This window comes from Choloepus didactylus, chromosome 8 (assembly GCF_015220235.1).
Source record: "Choloepus didactylus isolate mChoDid1 chromosome 8, mChoDid1.pri, whole genome shotgun sequence".
Lineage (NCBI taxonomy): Eukaryota > Metazoa > Chordata > Mammalia > Pilosa > Megalonychidae > Choloepus > Choloepus didactylus.
Genome location: NC_051314.1, coordinates 75,808,186 through 75,832,537, shown reverse-complemented (window position 1 = coordinate 75,832,537; position 24,352 = coordinate 75,808,186). Strand labels below are relative to the sequence as shown.

Here is a 24,352-nt window from a genome sequence, read left to right as displayed (position 1 = left end):
TCCATGCAAAGGGGTGGGACCGGAATTTCGACACTACGGGATAGGAAGGGGAGGGCTGAGATCAGAAAAGCTGTAATAACTACCATTCATTGAGGGTTCCTTGCTGAATACTTTGGTTCACTGTATGGCTTTTCATTTCCACAACCCACTGAGGTGAGAATCATTATCCTCATTTTAGAGCTTATACTCAGCTTCGAGAAAGAAGTTACTAGTCAGTGATCACAGAGGCGCTAACAAGCAGAAGCTGGATTCCATCAAATCCTCTGACTCCAAACCCCAAACAATTAAATTCCTATCTTTTACAACACTGCCCACCTCCCGGATAATAAACCAGAGATTTAGATTTCTCACAGACACACACACAGCTTGTCAGTAATTAGATTTATTCCTTCTGTATTTACCACTTTCCCTTTGTGAACCAACACTCCCAGCCGCTGTCTCTTCAATAAGCTCCTCCTTTAGGCAGGAGCTGGGCTTGGTAGCTCTGACACCCAGCCCCCTGAGGCCATGGTTGTTGTCCCTCCCAGTGCACTCACATCAGTGGTGTTCACCAAGTCCTCCTTGCTGGTTCCTGACAGAGGGGTGTTGAACTCTTTCTCATGGTAGTACTGGATCAACTGCCGAATCCCAGCCTTCACTGCCGGCTTAAGCACAGCGCTGACTGCCAGTCCTGCAGGCCCCACTGAAAGCCCTGCCATGGTCATCAGAAGGTCATAACCCAGATCTATGGCCCCATCTTGGCCTCATTCCTTGGCCTTGTCTGAGCAGTTCTGAGTTCCCACCATTGGCAACTGCTGGACTACATTATACACATGCTGCTCCTGCTCACTCCCACAGGGCTCAGTGGAGAGGGAGCGCCGGGCTCTCCCCCCGGCCTGGCTGCTGCCAGGCCCACAGCTGCAGAGCAGTTACCAAGGCCTCCATGGACTCTCTGCTCCCTGTGCTTCTGCCTGTCGGGAGCACTCGGAGCTGGCAGGTGAGCACCTACGTCGCTTTCACACCACCCTGGCAGTAGAGCTGAAACTGCAGGGTGCGAGCATCAGTCTGGCAGCCAGCAGCCTCCAGAGCATTCTTCAGTGCCAAGCCTACCAGGAATCTCGGTAGAGGAGCCATGTGGGTGAAGCCAGGCAGGGACTTTGGGAGCAGGTCCTTGCAGGACAAGGGTCCTGAAGAGAGTGACTGGGACCCCAGAGATGAGGGAAGCTGCCCTGGGGCCTCTTGCTGGTTTCCATGTGACATGGCACCCACGGAGCACAGCAGGAGATAGCAAAGAAACAGCTCAAATGGCATCATAATGGCTCTGAGGCCACACGTGTCTGGAAAAGAGGATGTCGGAGTTGGGAGAAGCCCAAAACACACAAACTCTTTCCTTAAGGTTGTGGTCTAAAAGGAGCCCAGGACTCAGCTAAGAGGCATGTCATGCATCACCTCTATGCTTCTGGGTTTTTTTGTTTTGTTTTGCTTTTGTTTCTGTTTGTTTGGTTGGTTTTGGTTTTTTTGTTTGTTTTTGCAGGGAAGGCCAATAAAATGGGAAATGATGGGACCCAGTTGCTCCCACTTGTCCTCCCCATTTGTGGTCCTCAGGAACAACCTCTACTTTACTTCCACCCATTTCTAGGGGCCCCAAATTACCACACAGTCCAGTCTTGGAGAAGTGAGACTGCCTTGTTATACTGGTTGCTCCTTGTTCTCGTTCTGCCCAGTTCTCTGTCCTATGAGGAGAGGAGATATTTGTTTTCCCCTATGAACAGAAAGGGCTATAATCTCTGCAAATATTTGCCCATTTGTACTGACTGCTCAAACCTTGCCCCTTGTCACATGTTCATCTTTAATACCCACAACCCTGCTTTTTGGCACTTCCTGCATGTCCCTGCCACATTCCTACTCTAGTTCATGACAGGAGCCTGGGAGACTGAGAGTCAGGAGGGATTAGATGTCCGTGATTCCCTCTGACTCATTTTACTCATGTGAATTCTTACTGCTTTTTTTTTTAATTAATTGTGGCAATATATATACAACACAAAATTTCCCATTTTAACCACTCTCATGGGTACGGTTCAATTGTATTAATTACATTTGCAGTGTTTTGTTACCATCACCACCATGCATTATCAAAACTTTTTCATCACCCCAAATAGAAAGTCTTGCTCATTAAGCAATGACTCCCCATTTCTTCCTCCTACCTCCTGGTTATCCTCTAATCTACTTTCTGTCTCTATGTATTTTCTAATTCTAAATATTTCACATAAGTCGAATCATACAATATTTGTCTTTTTGTGTCTGGCTTCTTTCACTCAATGTGATGTCTTTAAGGTTCACCCATTTTGTAGCATGAACCAGAACCTCATTCCTTTTCATAGCTGAACACAGTATATCCAAATAGTTTAGAGGAAAAGAACACTGCCTGCAAATGCTTTCCTTAATTATATCACAACAATCTAATTTAAGCCATAAATCCACAGTATAGCTACAATATTAAATATTAAATGTCCATTAACAGGGTGAAACTGATACTGTTGCACTGATATAAATGAACCCAGAATGACTACACCTAGCTGAGCTATTATGATAAACATCTTCACTCTGGAAAAACTGAAAGATCAAGAGCCAAGAGCTACAGAAAATTAGAGAAATGTTATATAAGTACCATCTGTAAATTGGTTCACAATGTATATGTGAACACAAACAGACTGGACTTTTAAGTAAATTTTCAGTTGAACGAAATTAAATGCTAACCTATGCTTACTGACAATTTCTGAATCTTTTCACTAATCAAAAACAGCTGACATCTTCATGTATCTATGGTCATAAAGCAGCTTCACCTCTTCCCAAATTCTTTCAGTATAAACTTGTAATTATTTAAAGTATAAACTTGTAATAATTAATAACTAATTAATTACTTATTAATTATTTAAATAAATCAATTATTTGATTTTGCATTGTCCAAAAATCAGAAAAGTGTAGAGAATCAAATACTAAAGAGATTTGGTAAGAACAGAATTAAAGAAAAAGCACTCTGTTCTAGTTTGCTTATCTGTCATTATGCAAAACCCCAGAAATGGATTGGCCCTTATAAAAGGGGGTTTATTGGGTTACACAGTTACAGTCTTAAGGCCATAAGTGTCCAAGGTAACATATCAACAACCAGGTACCTTCACTGGAGGATGGCCAATGGTGTTCGAAAAACCTCTGTTAGCTGGGAAGGCATGTGGCCAGCGTCTGCTCCGGAGTTCTGGTTTCAAAATGCCTTTCTCCCAGGACATTCTTCCCTAGGCTTCAGCTCCTCAAAAATGTCACTCTTAGTTGCTCTTGGGGCGTTTGTCCTCTCTTAGCTTCTCTGGAGCAAGTCTGCTTTCAATGGCTGTCTCCAAAATGTCTTTGTAAGTTGCAGCTCCTCTCTCAGCTCCTGTGTGTTCTTCAAAGTGTCCCTCTTGGTTGCAGCAAGCTCGCTCCTTCTGTCTGAGCTTATATAGTGCTCTAGTAAACCAATCAAGCCCCCCCCCCCCCCCCCCCCCCCCCGCTGAATGGGCAGGGCCACACCTCCATGGAAATTATCTAATCAGAGTTATCACCTACAGTTGGGTGGGTCACATCTCCAGGGAAAAACTCAGAGGATTCCAATCTAATCAACACCAATACACCTGCCCCCACAAGATTGCAACAAAGAACATGGCTTTTTCTGGGGAACATAATACACTCAAACTGGCACATACTCCTTATCCAAAAATTGCAATTTCATATAACCTATCTAAAAGGTACATTTATTAGAAACCCAAACCGTAAGCAGCAACTCATTATATATACCAATATACCAGATTTTGTTTACCCATTCATCTATTCATGGACAACTGGGTTGCTTTCATCTTTTGACTATTGTGAATATTGCTGCTACGAGCATTGGTGTTCAAGTAGCTGTTTTAGTCCCTGTTTTCCAGAAGGAATAGAATTGCCAGGTCTTATGGTAATTCTTTGTTTAACTTTCTGATGAACTGACAAATTCTTGTGAATCTGTTATATTTTATTTCTCTTTTCAGTTTAAAAATTGAATAAACAAGCTACAACAGGTAGTTGGGTATTTAGAAAGTACAGCATAGATTAATCAGAAAAGGTTAAAATACTTCTTATGCCTGGTACATAGTAAATGCACAGTATTTGATGATTGAAAGAGAAAAAAAAAGAAAGGAAAAATGGAATAAAAAATAGGGACTGGGTAGGGGTCCCCCCAAGACACCCTCTTTGTAGCTCAGATGTGCTCCCCCCCCAAAGCCCACTCAACAGGTGAACTCATCACCATCCCTGCTATGTGGGACATGACACCCAGGGGTGTGAATCCCCCTGACAACCCAGGATATGACTCCTGGGGATGAGACTGGACCCAGCAGTGTGGGATTGAGAGGATCTTTTTGACCAAAGGGGGAAGAGAGATGAAACAAAATAAGGTTCCAGTGGCTGAGAGATTTCAAATGGAGTCGAAAGGTCACTCTGGAGGGTATTCTTATGCACTATAGAGATATCACCTTTTAGTTTTTAGTGTGTTGGAATGGCTAGAGGGAAATACCTGAAGCTGTTGAACTGCAACCCAGTGACCTTGATTCTTGAAGATGATTGTATATCTATGTAGCTTTCACAGTGTGACTGTGAGATTGTGAAAACCTTGTGTCTTGCACTCCCTTTATCCAGTGTATAGAGAGATGAGTGGAAAAATGGGGACAAAAATTAGGTGAAGAATAGGGTAGGATGGAGGGGATAGAAATATCTAGGTGTTCTTTTTAGCTTTTATTTTTATTTTGGAGTAAGGAAAAGGTTCAAAAATTGATTCTGGTGATGAACACACAAATGTATGATGGTGCTATGAATAATTGACTGTACACTGTGGATGACTGTAGGGTGCATGAATATATCTCAATAAAACCATCTAAAAAGAAGTAAATGAACAATGAGGAGGGAGGGAATAAGATGTTTTGGATGTTCTTTCTATTTTAATTTTTATTTTATTTTTTGGAGTAATGAGAATGTTCAAAGATTGATTGTGGCACCCTCACCACCAACCATTTCACAACATTGTGAATGTGATTAATCCCACTGAATGGTATGCTTGGGAATGGTTGAGATGGGAAAGTTTATGTTGTATATATGGTTCTACAATTTAAAAAAAAAAAAAAAGAGCAACTAAAGAGATAATGAAAATTAAATGCAATACATGATCCTGGACAGGATCTAATAATGAAAAGGCTCAAAACAACATTATTGGGACATATGAAAAACTGCATATAGACTGTAAGCTTTTATAGCAATGTTAAATTGCTTAAACTTAATAATTGCACTTATCATAACATAAGTGAATATACTAGTTCTTATGAAATGTACATGGCAGTATTAAGTGTTCAAAGAACATGATGTATACAACCTACTCTCAAATGTAAAAAAATAGATTGATAAAAGATAGACAGACACATAGATATATGATAGAAATGATAGATAGAATGATTGATATGGCAAACGTAGCAAAATATTAAAATTGGTGAGTCGTAATGGGGTTTGCATTATTTTTTTATCTGTCATGTAAGTTTGAGATTATTTCAAAATAAAAGTTTAAAGAAAAAATGATTGTGATGATGAATGCACAACTCGATGATGATATTGTGAACAGTTGTACACTTTGAATTATAGTATGTTATGTGACTGTATCTCAATAAAATTGCATTAAAAAAATAGAAGCTGGGACATTCTAAGAGGAGAGAGGCAAAGCTAACACCAGTAACGTGTCTTTTAGTACTAGGATGAAATGAAGAGCACATATCTGTCCTAAGTGGTCCCCAATATTGCTAACTACTTATTATGTTTCACCCCTGAAGAAGTTCTAAGAAAGAAAACTTGCCACCTAAGTGAAACTGTATTTCTGAATTAAGCCTGGAAGGATACTGTGGTGGTTTGAAAGTATATGTACCCCAGAAAAATTTTTCTTAAAGTTAAACCATTTCTGTGGGTGTAAACCCATTGTATGTAGGACCTTTTGATGAGGCTACTTCAGTTAAGGTATGACCCATGTCATTCAGCGTGGGCCTTAATCCTATTATTAGAGATCTTAATAAACAGAATGAATACAGAGTGAGAGAGACAGAGACAGAGAGAGAGAGAGAGTCACAGAAGCAAGAAGCTGAAAACAACAAAACCCAGAAGAGAAGGAAGAGACCAACAGACACCGCTATGTGCCTTGCCATGTGGTAGAGGAGCCAAGGATTGCTGGCAACCAGTCTTCAGGAAGAAAACATCGCCTTGATGATGCCTTGATTTGGACGTTTTCACAGCCTCAAAACTGTAAGCTAATAAATTCCTATTGTTTAAGCCAACCCATTTCATGGTATCTGCTTTTAGCAGCCTAAGAAACTAAAACAAACACCTTAATCAATTCCCCTATATAACACTTCAGCATAGTCATGGAATATGTAATAAAGTATGTCTCCTGGACCATAGGCACTGTGAAGTTCTTAATTTGGTGGTGTATTATTTAGGGTTCTCTAGGGAAACATAATCAACAAGAGATATCTATAAATATAAGATTTATAAAAGAGTCTCATGCAACTGTGGGTATGTGCGAGTCCAAATTCCATAGGGCAGGCAGCAAACTGGCAACTCCAATGAAGATGTTCGATGAACATCTCAAGCAGTGAACTGGCAACTTCGATGAGCATATTCAATGAATTCCTCAAGAAACAAACTGGCAACTTTGATGAACTCCTCAGGAAATGCTTCGCTGGTCAGCCGAAGAAGTGAAGGTCCTCTATCTGTCTCGCTTAAAAGTCTTCAACTGATTGGACTAAATACAGCTGACCAAGCAACTAAAGAGATAATGACAACTAAATGCAATACATGATCCTGGACAGGATTTAATAATGAAGAGAAAAGGCTCAAAGACATTATGGAAGACAAGCCCTTCGTAGACAACATTAGTCACAGCTGCAGCCAATTGACTGATGATTTAACAAACCAGCCTTCTGGTTTATCAAGCAGCCACAAACATCCTCGCAGCAATGCTTGATCAGACACCTGGACAACCATCTTCTGGCCAAGTTGACACATGAACCTAACCATCAAAGTCCATCCCTTGTCAACTTGGCAGTTATACACATCAACTAAAACCATACTTAATCTCTAAGTAGAGAACAATAACAGACATATATTTCACATAACAATACTCCACCATCCAGCGTACAACCAGAAACACACTAAATCTCTCCAGAATAGGATGCAAGTCCTTGGGTGACATTAACTCTTAAAATTGATTTCCTTTAACTTAAATACTGCAAAATGAACAATACAGCTTATGTCATATGATAATGAGATAAGAGAGAAGAAAGCAAAGATATTTGTTTTAAAGACAAATACAAACATAGTCATAACAAAACAAGGAAGAAATATTCATGCTATCATAGTCCTCATTTCTGTAACTGGTCACATGGCTATAGCTCATATTTATCACTACCTTCTTCCACTACCCATTCCATGTTCCCTTTACCCTCAGCAAGCACTTCAGCTGGCCGTGGTTCTTTGCCTGGTGGGGTGACTCAAACCTTCATTCTGGAAGTTTCTTGGCCATTGGTAGTTCTGCCAGGATTGGGTTGTTGCAGTTTTCCATTGACTTGAATCACAGGGCATGGGAGTACTAAGAGATGCCCTAGGGGATCTCCTGTATTCCAGGGAAACTCTTCTTTACCTCCATTGTGTAGTTGCAGTGCTATTTCCCCTTGAAAGTCAGGATCAATCACCCCAGCTAGTACAGTAATTCTCTTCCTTGCCTGTTGATTCAGAGGCATAAGAAGCCCAAAGTGGACAGGTGGCAGTCTTAACTCCCACTTCAAGGGTATTATTGTTGTGTTTCCTGGTGGAAGCACTCCTCCTTTTGGAACTAAGACTTGTAGACAAGCAGAGCTTAATCATGCAGGGACAGGAAGCAAAAATTTACCTAGTAGATCACTAGAAGTGATAGTGAGTGGTGCCACTCCTGTTTCCACCCCTTGATTCCTGGACCCGTGAGTCCTGGCTATGGGAGTAACAGCACCATAGAGTGGACACTGATTCAGAGCATACACAGCCCCCTGAAGAACACTGCCCCAACCCTGTAAGGTATTGCCACCTACTTGGCACCATAGTTGAGTCTTCAACAGGCCGTTTCACTGTTCTATCAACCAGCTGCCTCTGGATGTTGGGGAACATGGTAAGACAGAGAATAACATGAGCATGTGCCCATTTCCTCACTTCATTTGCTGTGAAGTGAGTTCCTTGGTTAGAAGCAATGCTGTGTGGAATACTATGATGGTGGATAAGGCATTTTGTAAGTCCATGAATGGTAGTTTTGGCAGAAGCATTTCATGCAAGGAAGGCAAACCCATATCTGGAGTATATGTCTATTCCAGTAAGAACAAATCTCTGCCCCTTCCATGAGGAAGTGGTCCAATGTAATCAACCTGCCACTAGGTAGCAGGCTGATCACCTCAGGGAGTGGTGCCGTATTGGAGACTGAGTGTGGGTCTCTGCTGCTGGCAGTCTGGGTAATCAGCAGTGGCTGTGGCCAGGTCAGCCTTGGTGAGTGGAAGTCCATGTTGCTGAGCCCATGCATAACCTCCATCCCTACCACCATGACCACTTTGTTCATGAGCACATTGGGCAATGACAGGAGTGGCTGGGGAAAGAGGCTGATTGGTATCCACCAAATAGGTCATTTTATCCACTTATTAAAATCTTCTGCTGAAGTCACCCTCTGGTGAGCATTCACATGGGACACAAATATCTTCATGTTTTCTGCCCACTCAGAAAGGTCTATCCACATACCCCTTCCCCAAACTTCTTTGTCACCAATCTTCCAATCATGTTCCTTCCAAGTCCTTGACCCTCCAGCCAAACCATTAGCAACAGCCCATGAATCAGTATACAAATGCACCTCTGGCCAGTTCTCCTTCAAACAAAGTGAACAACCAGGTGCATTGCTCGAAGTTCTGCCCACTGGGAGGATTTCCCCTCACCACTGTCCTTCAGGGACATCCCAGAAAGGAGCTGCAATGCTGCAGGTGTCCACTTTTGGGTGGTACCTGCATATCGTGCAGAACCATCTATAAACCAGGCCCGAGTTATCTCTTGCTCGGTCAATTGATTGTAAGGAACTCCCTAAGATGCCATAGCTGTGGGCTTGGAAAGATAAGACAAGGTAAGGTGGAAGGAGTGGGGGCCGTGGGCATTTGGGCCACTTCCTCATGTAAATTACTTGTGACTTCAGGACCCGCTCGAGCGCTACCTTGTATATACTTGTTCTAGTTTGCTAATGCTGCCGGAATGCAAAAACACCAGAGATGGATTGACTTTTATATAAGGGGGTTTATTTGGTTACACAGTTACAGTCTTAAGGCCATAAAATATCCCAAGTAACATATCAGCAAGCTGGAGGATGGCCAATGGTGTCCGGAAAATCTCTGTTAGCTGGGAAGGCACGTGGCTGGAGTCTGCTCCAAAGTTCTGGTTTCAAATGACTTTCTCCCAGGATGTTCCTCTCTAGGCTGCAGTTCCTCAAAAATGTCACTCTTAGTTGCACTTGGGGTGTTTGTCCTCTCTTAGCTTCTCTGGAGCAAGAGTCTGCCTTCAATGGCTGCCTTCAAACTGTCTCTCATCTGCAGCTACTCTCTCAACTACTGTGCACTCTTCAAAGTGTCCCTCTGGGCTGTAGCTCCTCTTCAAAATGTCACTCTCAGCTGCACTGAGCTCCTTCTGTTTGTCAGCTCATTTATATGGCTCCAGTGATTTAATTTAGACCCACCCTGAATGGGTGGGGCAACACCTCCACAGAAATTATCCAATTAGAGTCATCACCCATAATTGGGTGGGTCGCATCTCCATGGAAACACTCAAAGAATTACAATCTAATCAACACTGATACATCTTCCCACACAAGATTACATCAAAGATAACGGCGTTTCGGGGGACATAATACATTCAAACCAGCACAGTACCATTTCCATTTTATGATGGAGTGCTGCTGTGCATGCCCAACTTTATGGCTTGGGGTGTCGGACAACACCCAGCTCATGATAGGTAACTCAGGTCTCATGGTAACTTGGTGGCCCATGGTTAAGCATTCTGTCTCTACTAAGGCCCAGTAGCAGGCCAACAGCTGTTTCTCAAATGGAGAGTAGTTATAGGCAAAAGGATGGTAAAGCTTTACTCAAAAATCCTAAGAGCTTGAGGTTGTGATTCTCCTATAGGAGCCTGCCAAAGGCTCCAAACAGCATCTCTATTTGCCACTAACTCTTTCAGCACCACTGGATCAGCTGGATCATGGAGTCCAAGTGGCAGAGCAGCTTTCACAGCAGCCTGGACCTGTCACAGAGCCTCATCTTGTTCTGGTCCCCACTCAAAACTAGAAGCTTTTCTGGTCATGCAGTAAATGGGCCAGAGTAGCACACCCAAATGAGGAATATGTTGTCTCCAAAATCCAAAGAGGCCAAATTAAGTGTTGTGCCTCTTTTTTGGTCATAGGAAGGGCCATATGCAACAGCTTATCCTTCACCTTAGAAGGGATATCTCGACATGCTCCACACCACTGGACACCTAGAAATTTTACTGAGGTGTAAGGCCCTGTATTTTTGTTGGATTTATCTCCCATCCTTTGACACACAAATACCTTACCAACAAATCTAGGGTAGTTGCTACTTCTTGCTCAGTAGGTCCAATCAACATAATATCATCAATATAATGGATTAGTGTGATATCTTGTGGGAGGGAGAAATGATCAAGATCCCTGCGGACAATATTATGACATAGCACTGGAGAGCTGATATACCCTGAGGTAGCACAGTGAATGTAAACTGCTGGCCTTGCCAGCTGAATGCGAACTGTTTCTGGTGGTCCTTACTAACAACTATTGAGAAAAGAGAATTTGCCAGATCAAAAGCTGCATGCCAGGTACCAGGGGATGTGTTGATTTGCTCAAGCAATGATACCACATCTGGAACAGCAGCTGCAACTGGAGTCACCACCTGGTTAAGCTTACAATAATCCACTGTCATCCTCCAAGACCCATCTGTTTTCTGCACAGGCCAAATAGGAGAGTTGAATGGGGATGTGGTGGGAAAGACCATATCCCTGCATCCTTCAAGTTCTTAAGAGTGGCATTAATCTCTGCAATCCCTCCAGGAATCCCGTATTGCTTCTGGTTTACTATTTTGCTAGGGAGGGGAAATTCTAGTGGCTTCGACTTGGCCTTTCCTACCATATCAGCCCTCAATCCACAAGTCAGGGAAACAATTTGAGGATTCTGCCAGTTGCTGAGTATGTCTATTCCAATTATGCATTCTGGCACCGGGGAAATAACCACAGAATGTGTCCAGTGACCCACTGGACCAACTGTGAGATGGACCTGAGCTAAAACTCCATTGATCACCTGAGCTCCATAAGCCCCAACTCTGGACCATAGTGATGTTTTGGGTCTCCTGGAATTAATGTCACTTCTGAACCAGTGTCTAATAATCCACAAAATATCTGATCATTTCCTTTTCCCCAATGCACAGTTACCTTGGTAAAAGGCCGTAGGTCTCCCTGGGGAAGGCTGGGAGGAAGATTAACAGCACAAATTTTTGGCAGTGTAACAGGGTCCTTCCCCAAAGATACCCGGCCTTCCCCTCATTAAAGGGCCTCTGGGTCTGTAAACTGTCTCAAGTCTGGGAATTGATTAAGGGGCCGGGACTCTCTGTTTTTATAATTCAAGGTAGACTTTTCTTCACTGGACCTAGAATTCTTCTGCTTATATAGTTCAAACAAGATTTCATCAATTGCCCATCTATTTTACTACTAGGTACTCCATGATCTACTAGCCAATGCCATAAGTCTCTGTGAGTCAGATTATTTTGACTGCTGCTTTGAGCCTGTTTTCCATTACGTTAGCCAGGCCTACATTTTCTTTGACAGTTAACTGTTGCCATGTGGCTTCTGCCAACTTGGGATCCGATTATCCTCATTGTGTTTAAGGATTCCAGCTCAGTGACAGCAGTTCCTACAGTAATATCTGACCTACAGAGAAGGGTGACTGTGGAGCTCTTCAGGGATGAAGGAGCTAGTCTCACAAATTTATTCCTCACAGTCCTGGTAAAAGATGTGTTCTCTGGACATTCCAGGAGTATGAGAGCAGGTCTTCCATGATAAATCCACTCTAACATTCCAATCTCTCTTAAGCCTTTGAATCCCCTCCTCTATGTTATACCAGGGCAGTTCTGGCATTTCAACCTCAGGTAATGCCAGCCACCTTTTGATCCATGTTTCAGCCAACCACCCAAATAAACTGTTAACGTCCTTTCTAACCCCTCGCACTACAACATTGAATGCAGAATCTCTGCTTAGTGGGCCCATATCAGTAAATTCAGCCTGATCCAACTTTATATTCCTTCCACCATTATCCCACACCCTTAATATCCATTCCCACACATATTCCCCTGGTTTCTGTCTGTATAAGTTGGGAAACTCACGCAGTTTTTTGGAGTATAGCATACATCCTCCCGGGTCAACTTTGTACCTCACCCTTCGGGACCTGTTGGGACTTTAGTCTAGTTATAGGTCTTGAAGCAAAGCCTGGTGATGGGGGTGGGTCATGAAAAGAATTAGAAGTATACCTCAAGCCATTTACCTCAGGACATTCTGTTGCAGTTTCATCTTGTAAAACAGGGCAGACTGGAGGTTGGGAAGCTGTTTCCTCAAAGCAAGCTGGAGGTTTGGTAGCTGTTTCCTCAGGGCAGACTGGAGGTGGGAGGGCTGTTTCCTCAGGACAGACCACTACAGGTGTATCTAACAAAGACTCAGCAGAATCCAGGGTTCCAATGTCCTCACTGCCATTATTATCAATCCATATGTCCCTATCCCAAGTTTCAGGATCCCATCCTTTTCCAATCAGTGACTTTACTTTAACAGCTGACACCCTGCGAGGTTGAGATTTTAATTTACGATGTAAATCTGCTACTTGCACAGTGAGAGTCTGGGTCTGGTTTTTAGAAATTTCAAGTCTGCGGCCACAGGAAATAAGATTTTCTTTCAGGGCACATATAGAAACCTTTACATCTGTCGTACGGCAATTAAGTTTCAAATTTGAAGACTTTAGCTTGTCCCTTTCTCTTATAACTTTATCCAGCATATCTAAGAGCAACCAGCCAACATCGTTATACTTCTTAACTCTGCAAAACTCTGTTAAGGTGTCAAAAACACTGTCACCCAGAGCCTTGCTTTGTACAAGAGTATGAAGAGGACAATCAAACAGTGCTATTTTGCATATCTCCATTTCCAACTTATGCCATGGACTGTTGATGCCATCTTGATTTTTGGAAATGGAGTCATTAGTGCCTTTGAATCTAATCATAGTAGAAAACAAATTGCAAAAGCCCATTTTAAGATTCTGTTTCTCAAGAACATCTCTTGGTACAAAATTATATTAGTTAGGGTTCTCTAGGGAAACAGAATCAACAAGAGATGTCTATACATATAAGATTTATAAAAGAGTCTCATGCAACTGTGGGTATGCGCGAGACCAAATTCCATAGGGCAGGCAGCAAACTGGTAACTCCAATGAAGATGTTCGATGAACTCCTCAGGCAGCGAACTGGCAACTTTGATGAACGTGTTCAATGAACTCCTCAGGAAATGAACTGGCAACTTCAACAAACTCCTCAGGAAACACTTTGCTGGTCAGCCGAAGAAGAAGTGAAGGTCCTCTGTTTGTCTCGATTAAAAATCTTCAGCTGATTGGGTTAAATCCAGCTGACTGCATTCGCTCATTGTGGAAGACACGCCCTTCGTTAACGTCATCAGTTACAACTGCAGCCAATTGACTGGATGATTTAACAAACCAACTTTCTGGTTTATGAACCACCCACAATCGTCCTCGCAGCAATGGTTAGGCCAGTGCTTGCTTGACCAGACACCTGGGTACCATCTCCTGGCCAAGGTGACACACGAACCTAACCATCACAGGTGGTTTCTTCAATCTTTTTCCTTAGTTCTTCAATATGCTCCTAAGACTCACATCTGCAGGTCTGGGTGGTGTTTATCCTGGATGCTTTGAATTTTGTTACTAACAATAAGGGGAAATAGCTTCTCCACAAATGCATCACCATCTGAGCTAATTGGTAGACCAGCCATCGTATTGGGTGTATTTGCTTGCTATGGGTACAAGCAATGTACTTGTACTGGACTGGTAACTGAGTGCAGGATTTACCCAAGCTCCCCAAGGAGTCCCCTCAGATACTTCCAAATGATCTTAGCATTGTTGATCCCTTCCTCTGCATTGTGTTTTGGAATTTCATGGATGAGGGTTTTGGTCGTATCCTTTCCTCCCATTCTAAAGAGCTGAAGTTGCAGAAGAGCCTCGGTTGGGCAGCCAACCTCCTCCAAGCCATCCTCAGAATTAAGTTGAACAGGTACTCAGGCAGAAGGGCTAAAGGGGGGCGTTGTGCAAGAGATCCTGGCAGGGATCTGGAATCTGGGAGAGGTTTCTGTGCTGTCACATTAGGTGGATGTCCAGACTCTGTGAAAAATGGTTGGAAGCTTAGGGCCCCTTTCTGGGCATATCTTGGAAAGGCAGTCATCAGGGCCACAAGCATAGAAGTAGCACAACCCATATCATGGTGGGACTGCAAGTACAGCCGACTGGAATGAAGCAGTGCTCAGTTTGGGACAAGGATAAAGGCTTGGGGTACTTTCTCTGAGGGTGATTCAAGGACTAAGAAGCACCAAGATCAGCTAGGAAGAGTCTTAGCCCTTGGAAATTCAATTACTCCAGACACCACATCCCTACTCCTAGAGGCTGTGGGAAATCCTCATCATTTTGAAGAAGAAAATAAGGCAGAGAAATGAGACAGTCCAAACTTCTTTTTCATTTTGGTATCTTCATGATCTGAATGACTTGTTTTGGATCCTACCTTCTCTCTACCCCAGCCAGAATGATTAGGAAACCACAAAGTTGATGGCTTCCAAGAGAAGTGAAGGATAGAACAGTCATAAATATTTATCTATCTCCTCCTGAGCCAGGTTTGTTCTCCTCACCTTTGCCCCATGCTGATAAACAGAACTTTTTCCCTTTGTGACCCTGCTTTTCCTGCCACATATCCCTGTTAACCTAAGGATTTACCCTAGACCTAAACCTAAGACAAAGAAAAGTTCCTCTATATCTTTTGGAAGGGAGAAGGGGGAAGTCAGGAAGGCTGCTGATCTTTGGTAGGGGACCCCAAAACAGCTCATCTTGTTTAAAGGTAACATTGAGTAGTGGTCTGGGGAACTAGACAGATTGGTAAACCAGATCATGTCAGAGAGACTTTCATTTCTTCACATTTGTAATTCCAATGCAAAACATAAATAAAAATAGCAATGATATGTGAGTGAGTGTGATTGTAGTTGAAAGGGAAAGTTTAGGGTCATGTATGCCACCAGAGGAAAGCTAGAGGATGAAACATGGGACTGTATAACACAATGAACCCTCTTAGGGACCATGAGTATGGTCAATAATACAAATATAAGAATGTTCTTCCATGAATTAGAACAAATGTATAATACTATTTCAAGGTGTTAATAACAGAGTGGTATATGGGTAAAAATAAACCTAAAGCAAACTAAGGACTGTAGTGAATAATAATATATGAATATTCTTCCATCAACTGCAAAAAAACAAACAAACAAAAAAACCCCAAAACACATTATGCTAAGTGAAAGAAATCAGACGCAAAGTATTACATATTGTTTGATGCCATTTATATAAAACGTAAATATAAATATATTTATAGAGACAGGAAAAAAATTGTTTGCTCTGATAGAAATAGATTACTGGTTATGTCTGGCTAGAGAAGGATAGAGGGATTGAGAGATGACTGCTAAGGGGATGGGGTTTTTCTTTTTGCAGAAATGAAAATGTTCTAAAATCAATTGTGGTGATGAATGCACAACTGTGAATATACTAAAAGCCATTGATTGTACACTTTGGATGGACTGTATAATATGTGAATATATCTCAATAAAACTTCTTAAAAAAAAAAAAGCAGGGGCACTGTCAACAACCTGCTACAAAAAGAAAACAAAAAAAAGCCCAACTCTATAGTCCTCTTCATCCAATCTCTCTGCCTCACCTTACCTCAGATAACTATCACGCTGAATCTCACATTCATCAGTTCTTGACTTTCCTCTGTATATGGGTTTATTGTATTTGCATGCATTACAATAACGTGTCTGTGTGCGTGCCCATGTGCATGTGTATGTTTGGAAATGAACAATTTGGCTGAAGAGTATTCACTTTTTATTCTTTTACTTTTTTGCTCATTTCTTTTCTTCCTCCCACCCCTTAGCAATAGTATCTGCAAATACTAATTGACTCCCTATTTTTCTCTCTGGAGACTCTTTTTGTCAGGCTTGATCCTTTCAGGAGTCAAAAACTTTTCATCTCTATCCTGATAATATCATAGATTTCTAATTTCTCCCCAACTCTAACAACATCATCTTCATTGCTTATAGTTTATCTCTACTTGGAAATTGTCCTTTGAATTCACAATTTAAAAAGTTACTGAATAGGTCATGAAAATGTCCAAATTAAGAAACCAAGAGTTAGATACCTTTTCTGAGGAAAGGCCGATGACCTCCGGGTCTCCTCTGTCACAGGGGAAGGCGCATGGCAGCTCCGCGGGCCCTTCTTCTCCTGCGTTCTGGTCTCAAAATTACACTTTTTGTTTCTGTGGGTCCTTCTTGCTTCTTCTGGGGTGTTTTCTTTCTCAGCTTCTCTCTACTCTCTCCAAAATGTCTCTGCCTTTTATCCTCTTATAGAGGACTCCGGCAAGGGGACTAAGACCCACCTTGAATAGGCAGGGTCACATTTCCATAGAAACCACCTAATCAAAAGTTCCCACCCACAATAGGTCTGCCCCCACAAGACTGGAATAAAAGAACATAGACTTTTCTGGAGTACGTAACAGATCCAAAACAGCGCACCCTTGGCCGAAAATTTCATTAATGCCAATTGATTTCTCTTGGCCTTTTAAAAATTAAAAGTCTAAAAATGAAAGTCTAGAATTTATGAGTTTGTTCTCTTATATTATGAAGGGGAATGGTTTGATTGGACATACCACACTAAAGATACTTTGCTAGCTACACTTGTTTATAAGAAATTAGAAATAGTGGAGCCCTGCCCCCTACGTGGGATCAGACACCCAGGGGAGTGAATCTCCCTGGCAACGTGGAATATGATTCTGGGGGAGGAATGTAGACCTGGCATCGTGGGATGGAGAACATCTTCTTGACCAAAAGGGGGATGTGAAAGGAAATGAAATAAGCTTCAGTGGCAGAGAGATTCCAAAAGGAGCCAAGAGGTCACTCTGGTGGGCACTCTTACGCACACTTTAGACAACCCTTTTCAGGTTCTAACGAATTGGGGTAGCTGGTGGTGGATACCTGAAACTATTAAACTACAACCCAGAACCCAAGAATCTTGAAGACGATTGTATAAAAATGTAGCTTATGAGGGGTGACAATGGGATTGGGAAAACATAAGGACCACACTCCCCTTTGTCTAGTTTATGGAGGGATGAGTAGAAAAATGGGGGAAGGAAACAAACAAACAGACAAAGGCACACAGTGTTCTTTTTTACTTTAATTGCTCTTTTTTACTTTAATTATTATTCTTGTTATTTTTGTGTGTGTGGTGATGAAGGTGTCAGGGATTGATTTTGGTGATGAATGTACAACTATGTAATGGTACTGTGAACAATTGAATGTACGATTTGTTTTGTATGACTCCGTGGTATGTGACTATATCTCAGTAAAATGAAAAAAAAAAAAAGAAATAGTGGAGTCATATCATAAGTGAATGTTTGTGAATGGTGTGCTTTACTTGGATGTTCTATGAATGAATATCCTGGCTTGGATAATTTTATGTGTCTGCATATTTGTACATGGGTAAAATGCCATTGTTGATTTTTAGTTATCTAGTTAAGGGTTTTTTTTTAATGTCCTCAAATTTGAAATTTTTAAAACAATAAATAATTGGTGACTGCTGTGTTTATAATCTGACCCATTTGATCTGGTGGTAATGTAAAGAGAAGATGTTATATAGCTTAGAGCCAACTTCAAAAAAAAAAGTTACTAAAAATATGCTATGAAGAAATCAAGGTTTGCTAAGTGAAGACAAATAGTAGAGATAATATTTAAATTAGAGGAAGAACTTCAAGGAGAAGAGCTAACATTCCAGATATGGTTTATAAAACTCTGGACTTCATATTGGAGAGAATTGAATTTCTACCTTGCTTAAGCTACTATTATTTGAACTCTTTCTGTTACTTGTAGATGAACCTAATTGCTACCAAAACATATTGGTTTTTAGGGGGCATAATATAATAATGGCTAACGTTAACTGGAAAAAAATAATTTATTGTAGGATGACATGGATGTGGCTTTTTAAAAAGTACAAAAACCTATCAAATTTCTTTCCTAGAAAAAAACTGCAACATTCTTGGAGGAAGAATACCTGGCCATGTTTTTCTCTAAAAACCTTTTAATGTTTGACTTCAGACAAATATTAAGGCTGGGCTGCATTAAGTAGTGTATCTATAATGTTCTATTTGTGTAACCTGAGTTACTCCAGGCCTCATCAGATTGGGGGGACATGACAGCAAAAAAACAGATTTCCCTACCCCCACCTTGTTAAAGCAAGAACTCCAGGCTCCTATGTAGGGTTGTCCCTTCACCCTTCCCCCAGCATGTATTTCCAAGAATGCCCAGGGGTGTTTCACAAGTCTTTATGCTTTTCCTTCCTACTGCATTACTGAGTACAGAGTTCGAACGACCAGCTTGCTGGCTCCTGCTGGGTATTACACAATCTGCTGGGAACTTGCCATTATCTACAAGCATCCATCGGGCACCATTATGTCAGTTGGACACCCACAATTTTCCATTACGCATCTGCTGCATTTGGCCATGTCTACTGGGCACCATTACCTCCTGTCACTATTGAGTCACTGAAGCCACTTTAGTTGTCAAAAGAACGCAGTTTTCTGCTTAAAAGTAGGGGACAATAACCCGTCAACCTTAGGTTAAATTCCATTAAGGGAGCCTATAGTGGTTTGGAGCTGTATGTACTCCAGAAAAATACGTTCTTAAACTGAATCCATTCCTGTGGATGGGAACCTATTGTAAATAGGACTTTTTGATGAGGTTATATCGGTTATGGTATGGCCCACCTCTATCAGGATGGTTCTTAATCCTATTACTGGAAATCATTATAAGGGGAATGATATTCACACAGATATAGAGAGAAAGCCAGGGAGAGCAAACGCTGAAAGTCAACAGAACCAGGAAGAAAACGGAGAAGCCAGGAGAGGCCACCATGTGCTTTGCCATGTGGCAGAGGCGCCAAGAACCAAGGATCCCTGGAGCCAGCTCAAGAACGCCAGCGTGACACCTTGATTTGGGCTCTCTCTTAGTCTCAAAACTGTGAGCTAATAAATTCCCATTGTTAAAGAAAAAAAAACCCACACACATAAAACACATTCATCAGCTGGACAGTGACTCCAAGTCTATACCAAACTCTTTAAGAATTAGGCTTCGTCTGGGGTGTAGCAGTAACCTCAGTCCAACCATTAGGGGAAGAAGGAATCTGGTACCAAACTTATATGCCATCTAATGTGATGCAGTGAAAAGGGCATGGAATCGCTCCTCTGACGTTCATAGCCTGAATCTACTAAGAGGAAATACTAGATAACCCTAAATTATACCAATCAGAACAAGACAAAACAAACACACCTGGTACAAATTCTCACATATCATGTGTCATAAAGTTTCCTCTCTGGTGCTGTGAACTTCCTCTGGAAGACAGCTAAAAGGACAGGCCAATGAGAAGGTCAGGGTCACTCTCTCTATTTCACGCACTTTCTTCAGATCCCAGGCCCCTAGTAACTAAAGCAAAAGCAAAAGAAACAAGAAGAGTAAGTGTCCAGGGTCACACTGCCAGAATTAGGAGAACCAAGAACTGGATGAAAAAGGGGCCCCACATTGCCTGAAATTCCTGGAAACTAAATCCCTGGGGAATCTCTAGTACTCTACAGCTTCCATGCAGCAACACAACAAAGGGTAAAATATTTAACCTTTTCTCCAAAGATCAACCAAAAAGCAAGAATTTGTTAACTGTACTTAATAAGGTTACACAAGCGACTATCCTTGCTCTTAGGAAATAAACACGGATGTATAAAGTGTTCAAGAAGTGTGATATATGTAACTTACTCTCAAATATTTAGAAAAGAGATAAAGATAGAAATATTAGATAGATAGATAGATGATAGGTAGATAGATAGATGGATGGTAGAAACTACACCAAATGTGACAAAATGTTAAAAGCTGAAAGATCCTGGCATCAGGGTAGAGGGTATATTCGTATTCTCTGTATACATATTTTATTATATTTATAACTGTCCTGTAAGTTTGAAATTATTTCAAAATAAGTAATAATAATAAAAAAACACAGAGCAAGGAAAATCATTGGTGTTGTTTAGAATAGTGGTTCTCAACTAAGGACAATGTTGCCCCCCAAAAGACACTTGGTAATGTCCAAAGACATTTTTAGTTGACACAACTGGGGAGAGGGGTTGCAGTTGGCCTCCAATGGGTAGAGGACAGAGATGCTGCTAAACATCCTACAGTGCACAGGAAGCTCTTCAGCTTCTTCAGTAGCTGCTGCAGATGAAACAAACTTGTCACATCTAAGACCTGAGTGGTGGAATCTAAAAGAGTCAATGACTTTTCTGGAGTCTCAAGCCATGCACCCAAGAGTTCTTCCTTAGCCTTCTAGAGGAGAGCCTGTAGCTGGACGGGGCAAAAAAAGAATCCAGGAAGCATATTAAAGATTATTCAACATCATTCTTAGTCTAAGAAAAAAAAATCAAAATCAATTTCAAACTAGTTTCAAACCAGTAGACGTGACTAATAACAGCTACTAGTAATAGTAATTTTAATAATAATATTAATAACAGCTAACCCTAGCCCCTTCTCATCAGGGTCACCTAGACTCTGGTCTCTCTAAAACTGACCCCTCCCCAAACCTGCCCACTCTCCTAATCCTGGCTTCAGACTCTGCTTCTGCCCCAGATGTTCTCCTCTCCCTGTGCATCCCCTACATCCAAATCCCACTCTTGCCCTCTTTTTTTTAAATACATTTTTTACTGTGAAATTTAATATATATACAATACAGTGATAAATTTTAAAGTACCATTTAACAAGTAGTTAGAGAGCAGATTTCAAAGAATGTTATGCATTATAGTTCTACAATTTCAGTTATTTCCTTATTGTAAAATATAACATTTATACAGAAAGGTGACAACTTTCAAAGTACAATTTAACAAGTAGCTATTTCAAAGAATGCTATAGCTTACAGTTCACAATTTCAGTTATTTTATTCTAGCTATTCTAATACCCTAATATCTAAAAATCTTGCCCTCTTTTTTGAAACACCTTTATCGAGGTATAAATGCCATACAACAAACTGCACATATTTAAAGTATACAGTTTGAAGAGTTTTGAAATATGCACACACCCATGAAGCCATTATCGAAATTGAGATAGTGACACATATATCTACTACTTGCAAACGTTTCCTTGTTCCCCTTTGTAATCCCTCCCTCCTCACTTCCCTTCTTTACCCCATCCCCCAAACAACCACTGATCTGCTTTTTTGTCACTATAGATTGATTTGTATTTTTTAAATATTTTATAAATAGAATCATACAGTACTCTTTTTGTCTGGCTACTTCCACTTAGCATAATTGCTTTGAGATTCATCTTGGTTGTTGTGTTTATAAATAGTTCATTTATTTTTATTGCTAAGCAGTATTGTATTGTTTGGATATATCACTGTATATCCACCATTTATGTGGATGGACATTTGGGTTGTTTCCAATTTCTGTTATTACAAACAAAGTTGCTCTGAACATTCATGTATGTGTCTTTGTGGGGACATGTGTCTTTAATCCTCTCAGGTAAATACCTTACAGTAGAACTGCTGAGTCATATGGTTAGTATATATTTAACTTTTAAAGAAAATGTCTGTTTTCCATCATGGTTGTACCATTTTACATTCCCACCAGGAGCATATGATAGTCCAGTTGCTCCACACCCTTGCCAACAGTTGAAATTGTTGATCTCTTTCATTTTAGTCATTCTAATGGGTGTGAGGTGGTATTACATCATGGTTTTAATTTGCATTTCCCTAATGACTAATGATATTGTCTTTTCATTGTATATTTGCCATCTATATATATTATTTGGTGCGTCTTTTCAAATACTTTGCCCACTTTTTATTGGGTTGTTTGTCTTCTTTTTTTAAGTTGTAAGTACTCTTTATATATTCTGGATTTAGGCCATTTGCCAGATATATGTTTAGCAAACTTTTTCTTTTCCTTTTAAAAGGAAAATTTTTAAATTTTTATGAAGTCCACTTGATTGATTTTTTATAGTCACACATTGTATGTTCAACTTAAGAAATCTTTGCCAAATCCAAGGTTTTACTGAATCCTCCTATTACCTGGATGTCTCGGTAGAATTTCTGTAAGTTCTGTTGAAGCAAAAGGCATGCTGGGTCCTGGCTGCAGTGGCCACAGTCATAGCTCAGCTGATCCGTGAAGAGGATGAAGCGCATCTTAGCCACGGAATCATAACTGGCCAGGACAGCTTCCTGCCTAGCAATCAGGAAGGGCATGGATTTGGACTCTGTGGAGTTACTGATGTCCTGAGGCCTGAGAAGAAGTCTTCTTCCCTCTCCACAAACCCTTCCTGCCCATGTGGTCTCCAGGATCTTGGGAGTCCACAGGAAAGGATATCCCTCCACGAAGCCCGAACCAGTTCTGACCTTCAGTCCAGATGGCCAGCTACTGTTAATATCCAGCAGCAGGAGGCTACAAGAGCAGGGCTGCTGTAGCTGATCTTGAAATGGGCTGTCAAGATTCTGCAGCATTATCCACTTCCCTTTGGGATCTGAGTCTGGTTCCTAATTGGGAAATTTGCTGGACTTATTCAGCCACAGTCGCAGGATGGTTTATTATTATAAATTTAATATTTAAAAAATTAAACAATACATGAAAACAATCCTCTTGTTTACAAAAAGGTCTCAGACAAATCTAGAATTCCCTTTAACCCCAGGACCATTCTGTTGCCCCCTCCTCTCCAGAGGTAACAAATGTAATCAGTTCGAAGAGAAAGTTAAAGGCTTCTTTGAATCACCCAGAAGAGGAGGACAAGTTGCCGTCAGAGCTAGAACCTGAATCCCTGGAGAGCAAGTGCTAGATGAGGAACATGGAGCACTTCGTCAGCAAAAGGAGAGCAGATCTCATGTCCCCAAGGGTTACCAACAGGAAAGCCCATCTACTGAGTACTTACCATGTGCCAGCCATGCTGGTCTGCCAAGCTAACGGGGCAATTTTCATACCCCTTGTTTCAGTGGAAGACCAAGTTGATGAAGAACGGCAGTGTGCCAGTTTGGATGTATTATGTCCCCCAAAACGCCATTATCTTTGATGCAGTCTTGTGAGGGCAGGAAACATATTGGTGTTGATTGGGTTGGAGTCTTTTGATTGGATGTTTCCGTGAAGATGCGATCACTCAACTGTGGGTGAAATCTTTCATTGGATAATTTCCATGGAGGTGTGGCCCCGCCCATTCAGTATGGGTCTTTATTAGTTTACTGGAGCACTATATAAGTTCAGAAGGAGCAAGCTTGCTACAGCCAAGAGGGACACTGTGAAGAATGCATAGGAGCTGAGAGAGGAGCTGCAGCTTATAAAGACATTTTGGAGATGGCCTTTGAAAGCAGTCTTTTGCTCCTGAGATGCTAAGAGAGGACAAATGCCCCAAGAGCAACTGAGAGTGACATTTTGAAGAGGAGATTCTGCCTAGAGAGGAAAGTCCTGGGAGAAAGCCATTTTGAAACCAGAACTCCAGAGCAGACGCCAGCCATGTGCCTTCCCAACTAACAGAGGTTTTCCAGACACCATTGACCATCCTCCAACGAAGGTACCCGAAGGTTGATGACTTACCTTGGACACTTTATGACCTTAAGACTGTAACTGTGTAACCAAATAACCCCCCTTTATAAAAGCCAATCCATTTCTGGTATTTTGCATCCTGGCAGCATTAGCAAACTAGAACAGGCAGCCAAAAACAACATCCAAAAGTGGTAATTGCTGCACACTGATGAAGAATAGGAGGAAGATGAGGCAAGAGCAAGGGAAGGAAGTCTAACTGGGATCAACAGCCTTCATCTTTGTTTGTCATCCTTCCCCTGGGTCCTGGGAACAAACTCACCGCCACC

At 41.4% G+C, this 24,352-nt stretch overlaps 1 pseudogene; it reads right to left on the bottom strand.

Annotated features, from left to right (window-relative positions):
* Positions 1-366: 366 nt before the first annotated feature.
* LOC119542695 lies at positions 367-22,684 on the bottom strand (annotated as a pseudogene).
* Positions 22,685-24,352: the final 1,668 nt, after the last annotated feature.